Here is a 7900-nt window from a genome sequence, read left to right as displayed (position 1 = left end):
TGTTTGCTGAGAGGGGGGAGATAATGTACAAATTGGCATTAAATCATCCTCAAATGTTTACTAGAATTGTTAGGTAAAATTATCTATCACTGAACTTTTCATTGGCAGAAGCTTCTGAAAATGTACTCTCTTACTAAGTATAAAGATGTCATAACATTTCCCTTTTAATCAATTTTGGTAAGCCATTTTGTTTTCAGTTTTGATAAACTGCATCATTTTATATTTTTAATTCATGTTTATTAAAACTCAAATGAATACCCCACTAAAGTAGTTCACATTAAGTACTTAACACATGGGAAAGAAAGTAACAGCAAACAGTCTACTACTTGAGAAAAAAATTTGTCATTTTGCATAAGACCATGGTCTTCAGTAGTTTTCCATCATTGTCAATTTGTCTAGGAGAAAAAGCTTGATTTCTTGCATAATCATACTTCAAAACCAAGACCATATTATAATAAAGAAATAATAAAGAAATACAATCCATAAAATACTTCTCCAAAAAGTACTTACAAGATACAATTTCACATAGCATGAAAAATATAAGCTCATTTTTCAATGAAATTTTTTGTGTATTTTTGTATTCACAGGCCTCATATTCTATGTATGGAATTTAGAAGACCCCATTTCAATGCCTCAGGAAAAAAAATACACAAAGCAAAAGCCGATGGGTCTAAATCCCTGATTTGGCAAGCAGAGTTAAAACAAACTAACCACTTTAGGAAATAGCTTTTGATACGTTTGCCAATTTTCTATACTTTTGTGTCGGTTTGGATGAAATTTCAATGTTTCCTCAGTTCTTTAAGTGTACTAAATCAGTTTATTGTTTTCAAACCATTCTCTTTATCTGTGCTCGTTTACAGGCAGTGCACGTGGAGTCCAGAAAGGAGCATTGGATTCCCTGAGTCCAGTGTTAAGGAGGATTGTGAGCTGCCTTGTGGGTGCTAAGAAGTTAACCCAGGCACTCAGTGAGAGTATCTGATGCTCTAAAATGGCGAACACTGGCTCCGGCCCCTCCACCACTCATCTTTAAGCATCAAGCTTCTCCTGTATGTTCTGCTCCGATGTGCCCCATCTACTCTGATACACCGCTCTCCTTGACAGGCTGTGTTCTCATCCCACTCAGTGAGGAGCTGGGAGAATTGATGAATGAACTGATGTTCACCACAGAAGCAACCCTGAAATCTGAAATCTCTTGGCTGAGGTCCGGTTTGATCTTGGTAAAAGTGTGGTCACGCATAATTTAATTCCAAGGGATTTTTTTCCTAGAAAAGGTTTATCAATTAATTAAAAATAAATTTAAGAATTTCACCAAGAGGAGACAATCTGTAGACTGAGAGAAAATACTGGCAAAACATTTATCTTACAAGTTAACATCCAAGCACCTAAGGGACCCAAGCAACATACAAGTCCTCATAAGTCACAACCTTAATTTTAAAATAAGCAAGGGCCTGAATAGGTATTTCTCAAAGAAAGCATATAAATGACAAACAGGATTTTGAAGAGAAAAAGTTAACACTCTCACCACATTGAAGGAAGGGACATTCAAACCACAGTGTGATATCATCATGGACCTGACAGAAGGGTTAGTCTTTGGGGTTTTATTCCATTTATTTATTTGTGTGTGAGGAGGGGGTTGCATGCCCCCTGCGCACCTGGGGAGGTCACAATATGGAATTGCTTCTTTCTTTTCACCATATGGATCCTGAAGATCAAGCTCAGGTCATCAGACTTTGTGGCAAGTGCTTTTACAGGCTGAGCCATCTCACCAGCCCCAAAGAAGGGTTATCATCAAAACAATGAAAGGTAGGTATTGGCAAAAAACACAGATAAAGAGAAACTCTTACACACTGAGGGAGAGGCACAAATTGGTTCAATCCTTATTGGAAACATTATGAAGATTCCTCAGCCAATTAAACCAGAACAAAGTTGTGGCCCAGCAGTCCCTATCTTTCATCCCCCACCCCCAAAATAAAGTCAGTCTGTCACAAAGATATCAGCCTTCCCAGGTTCACTGCAGCACTGTTTACAATAACTGAGATGCATGATCAATCTAAGAGTACAGAGAGAGAGAGAGAGAGAGAGAGAGAGAGAGAGAGAGAGAGACCTAAAAGATGGAAGTCACTTTTCCAGCAATGTGAATATGTTCATGAGGGTCATGAAAGCACAAAGGCAATAGGAGTTCACTAGCAGGTGGGCTCTTAAGAAATAGAACTCATAGAGACAGAAGGAAGATGGTTAGTGGGGTCTGCCATTGGAGCACACTGTACAGTGGTCACTGATGACATAATGTTCACTTGCAAATTGCTTAGCGAGTGGAGCTTAAATGTTCTCCCCCAGGGAAGAGGAAGAACGAGAAGTGATTGGTGTGTAAGTCTGATTTCAGCACCACATGATCTAGCTATAGATAGGAATCATATTAGGAGCCAAGGAGATGGCCCCGTGGGTAAGAGGACTTGATGCATGAATACGAGGACCTGAGCTCAAATCCCAAGCACGGACATAAAAAGCCCATGTGTGCCTCTATCCTCCGTGATATCAGTGGGTAGAGGCTGGAGGACCACTGGGCGTTGCTGGCTGTCAGCCTAGCTTCTGGTTTAAGGAGATATCATGTGTCAAGGGAATAAAATACAGACTGACAGAACAGGATTCTGGGTGTCCTACTGTGGCCCCCAAACAGGAGTGCACAGCACAGACACTGTGCACACATGTATACATACTACACACACACACACACACACACACACACACACACACAAAATTCTATCACATTAGATACATCAATATATAGTACCTTGAACATTGAACCCAAATACAGCTAAAGAGGAAAAACAAAAGTTGAACCATTTTAGAAACAAAACAAAAGAATAATTTTACCAAAGAAGGGGGGAAAAATCCACAAAAGGTTGTAAGTGCAATCTTCCTGGGATATAAGATATTTAAAGACAACTGTGTTTTCTTGTCTTCTTTTCGCTTTAGGAACTCACTTATAATTACATAAACAAAGATGCATTTGGTAGAAAATAATTTCAGAAACTATACATTAAAGGCAGTTGTCATTTGGAAGACTGTTGGTACAAGCCTCACTCACAACTGGAGAAGTGTTTCCCCCTTAATGGAAGCGTTCCTCAGAAGGACAGGCTCTGCGTGTTGTATTAGAGAAATTGCTTCTTTTATTGAAAACATTTCAGCTGATATTTTTCTTTAATTTTCAGACACTGATAGTTTTACAAATGATTCTGCATTTTGAATCTTAAAAAAAAAATCCCATAAGCTAAAACCGGGCCTATAACTGTACAGTAATCATTTTCCTAGCTTCTGCCTTCTGATGTTTATGCTGTGGCCTCTATTTCAGTTGGAATCAAAATTCTATTAATAGCTTACTGTTGCATTATTTCTTCCCTCGTGCCTATAATATAGAGCACAGCAAGGGTTCCTGTATTGTGTGCACCTTGACTCTATAAAAGATAGGAGAATTTTTAAAAAGGAAAATAGCACCTGCATATGTCAGACTCTTGGCTTCTCTAGGGACTGAAAATATTATTTAAATATAGTGATTTTAAAAATCACATCAAATTTGCCACTTTCTCTGTTTCACTAATGAAGAGAGAGAGACATCATATTAAGCAAGCGACTTGAGATTCATAGTTAGTTAATGGAAGAACTGAAGACATTCGATCTGCTTTTTAGTGCGATTTTCCTAATGCAGAGTTTGTTCTTTTCATTCTTTATAAAAATGCTGGCTTCCTAAAATACTTCTCAGTCTCCTGTATCCTCGAGGCAAGCCAGCAATTTCCGCAAGTTCTCCACAAAACATACACTGTATTAAAGGTGGTGTTTGTATATTATATTAAGTGACTGCACCCAGGCTCAGAAAGGCAAATATCATATGTTCTCTTTGATACGTGGGACTTTAGCCTCTGTTAGATATGTGTATGCAGGTGAGAATAAACAGAGAAAGGTCAGGAAACTCGGCAGAGTCCTGTACGCCTGAATAATAGGGGACGGGAGGAAGACGAAATAGAGAAGGTAATAAGGGGGGTGAAAGGGCAGGGAGGTGAGGGAATGGGAGAGAGTGGACCAACATGAAATGTGTATGAAAACTCCGTGGAGTCTCGGTAGTCAATAAGCTAATTTAAAATAAAATTACATATTATGAAAGGTGGTGTTTTTCGGTGTCAAGTCCAAGCCACTTGCCCCAAACATTTAAGTAGCATCACTTTCCCTGCAATTACTCTACCGTGTGCCCTAAGAATTTTGGTAGTGAGATTTTAAAGTTGAGTTTAGTTCAACTGAGAAAAAGAGACAGAGAATGAGGGAGACAGAGACAGAGAGAGAGAACTACCAGGCAAGTCAAGTACCCTTTACCTTCACCTTCCCTTGGTACACACACCCAGTCCATCCTCCATTCTGCACAAATGATGTCTTCCCTTGGGTTTAGGAATGAGAGAGTGCTGTAACTAAAACACATACCCATAGACACACATAGATACATTATTATATAGAGAAAGAGCAAATTGTAAAATAATGCAAGTAGAAAAGGCACTGGGGGTGTTAAGGAATAGAATTATTACTAAGCATACATAGGGATCTTTTACTGGGATCTAGGCACTTTATATACATATTTGGTTTTATAATAAGACTATCCTAGATACTAATGCCATCCTGATTTATAAAAATGTAACTATAGAAACAGAGAAAGTTCGAATCACTACATGATCTAAGCAATCTACCAATTTATACAGACTAAACAGTGAAGGCAAGTCAATGTTTAACCACATTGCCATGGCAATATATTGCTTAGCTTCTATGCAAATAAACCTGGAGGTGATTTATTAACTGAATGGTTATCTAGAAAATGTATAAAAATAAACATAATGTTTTATAGTATTTAATAATAACGCTATCACAAATAACATCAAAAATGCATAATCTAGAGCTGGAGAGGTGGCTCAGTGATCCGGGATGTTTGCTGGTAGGACTGCAAACTTGTACAACCACTCTGGAAGTCAATATGGCAGTTTCTCAGACAATTGCAAAATAGTACTACCTGAAGACCCAGCTATACCACTCCTGGGCATATACCCAAAAGCCGCTCCATCATGCCACCAGGACACGTGCTCCATGATGTTCATAGAAGCCTCAGTGGGAGAGGATGCACTGACCCCTGCAGAGACTTAATGTGCCAGGGTATGGGCATAACCAGTGGCCACCCTCTCAGAGGAGAAGGGGAGGAGGGGTGGAAGAAGGTATTGTGGGAGGGGAGGACTGGGAGTTGGGACATCGGTGGGGAAGTAGAATGAATGAACGAACGAACAAACGAACGAATGAATGGGGGAAAAGATAAATAAAGATATGCACATTAAAAAAAGAGAGAATGCTTGTTATACAGCCATAAAGCCCTGAGTTCAAGTCTCAGAAACCCGCATAACAAACCGAGTGTGGCCTCCTGTGATGCCAGACATATGGGACCTGAGGCAGAATGACTGCTGACCCTTGATGGCTATTGACCTAATTTAAATAAAGTCTAAACAGAACACACGGAATCTCCTGACTTCAGGAGAGACCCCGCCTCGGAGGAATGAGGCAGAGGATGAGGCATGAGACCATCTCTCTGCTGGCCTCCATGCACAAGCACATGAAATGCACACACATGACACACACAGACAGCTACGACTTATAATATGAACAAACCGCCAAGTAACGAATGCAAGAGGTGATTAAACTCTCCCTGCTTAAAGGAAAAAAGGTCAAATAATTTCATGAACCCTATGATGACAGCAATCATCTTATCTTCCTGATAGTAAAAGCACAGCCAGGATCAGTGGCATGTGCCTAGAATCCTAACACTTGGAGCTTGAGACAGGAAGACTATATTCAAAGCCAACCTCGGCTATGTACTGAGGTCATGTCTTATAAAAACGAACAACAAAAAACATTGTGGAAAACAGGAAAATGCTGCTGAAATAAATGGGCTTAAATTTTTAATTGTTTTGAAGCCACACTTTACATAGGAGTAGACCAAGGGAGAGTAGAAAAGAAGTGGGATCAGTACGTTTTATCATTCATTCAATTCCTTGTTAACAGAACTATTGTTTTACTTAGCTGTATTAGAAGGGAAATCTCACGCTGTCTGGCCACCCCTATCCTACCCTTCTCTTCCTGCCTGCTTCATTCTCTCTTCCCCTTTCTCTTGTCCCCCCCCCTCCCTCACACACACAAGGAGTCAACATAGATGTTTCTAGATTGAGTCCCACCAATCCTCTCAGTTCAAACTGCTCTAGTAGCTCCCAGCTAACAGGTTGGGTTCTTTTGCACAACCCCTTCCCCTGGAGCACATCGGAAACACGATCTCCTTTCCAAGTTCTTCAGGGCCAATTATTTTATCTAACTTTTTGGTAGTCAGCCCCACCCCTGGCTGTTAGTGCCTTTAACAGGAAAAAGAGGAAACGCCAATGCTCTCCATGCTCACACCAATGCTCTCCGCACTCTTTGATAAGGATGCAACCATGACTCTCGGCGAGCATGGCACCTTGGCTTGGTGATGACCCGTCTTCCGGTGACAGACAGGGTTTTGTCCTCATCAAGCAGTTCTCTTCACAGTATGAATCATTTCCATCCATGTCTCCGCTCATCTAAAACCATACATGCGTCTGTGGTAGACTTTGTAAAATGTGACTTGAAAACCTGAAGTAGAAAATACACACGGCTCCAGAGAATAAATCCGCCACCGAACTCCTTGGCTTCATCGTTTATCTTTCCCCTATATTTCCGTACTGCTTCTTGTTCTTTGAAAATATATTTACTTAGTTATATTTTTAACTGGTTTCTCAGTCTCATGGGGCAGAAGCTAAAATACAGGAGCAAGTAAATGCAGGCAGAGTAGAGGCTTGTGGTAAGAATCTGCTGTCTTTGAATATCGCTCTTCCTAAATGTACATCCACTACACAATATGAGCAAATCTGGAGGACAAAGGGCTCTGAGCTCTGATTCATTCCGAAATTAATAAACATCTATTGTCTGGACTCACGTTCCCTTTTTAAGAGAAAAAGACCTGTAACACGGAAGACGCCGGTTAAGTTGTTTTTAATTTGCTGGTGATTGACAAGTTAGGCCAAGAGGGCTCTCTTTCTCCGTAGCAGAAGGGACTTAGAACAGCTGCTTGCATACAGATTAATGGTCCATATATTTGAGTCTCTTGTTGCTGACCAGCTGATAAGGCACATAATTGTCCTCAACAATTGGGCATAATTTATTCCTGTCTTAGGTGGCTGTTACCTTCAGCAAATAAAAGGCAGAGTGACTGTTACCCTCACAGTTTAGCTGAATCGGCCGGTCCCGCGTGCAGTAAACAGCCCGCCTATGTGAAGACAGCACGCTGTGTAGACTTAGCTCTGACCCGCCATTTTCAGAACCATGTACTGGTGACGTTAGAAAGTCACTGGAACATTCTCAGTCAGCATGCAAGCTCACGGATGTCTTAGTGCGCTTTCCATTGCTAGGATAAAGACTATGATCAAAAGTATCTTGGGGAAAAGAGGGTGTATTTCATCTGACGCTCACTTCCCACGGTGGGAAAAAAAAATCAAGGAAGGCTTTAAGGGAGAGACCATGGGAAAACACTGCTTCTTGCCTTGTTCTTCACAGTTCGCCCATATTGCTTTTCTGCAGCACCCAGGGCTATCTGCCTACAGTGAGCTGCGTCCTCTCACAGCAATCATTAACCAAGGGTAGTGCTTCCACAGACTCGCCAAAGACGGGCGCAATGGAGGAGGCGTTTTCTCAACCGAGGCTCCCACTTCCCAGATGATCTTAGCTTGTGTCCACAAGCTGGAAAATGATGTCAGAGTACCAGTGACAATGTGGCGTGCTGGACTGTACAACAAGCACAGCCTACACTAGG

The sequence above is a fragment of the Rattus norvegicus genome, chromosome 19, assembly GCF_036323735.1.
Source record: "Rattus norvegicus strain BN/NHsdMcwi chromosome 19, GRCr8, whole genome shotgun sequence".
NCBI lineage: Eukaryota > Metazoa > Chordata > Mammalia > Rodentia > Muridae > Rattus > Rattus norvegicus.
The sequence above is the reverse complement of the archived record's forward strand: the minus strand, read 5'-3'. Positions refer to the sequence as shown.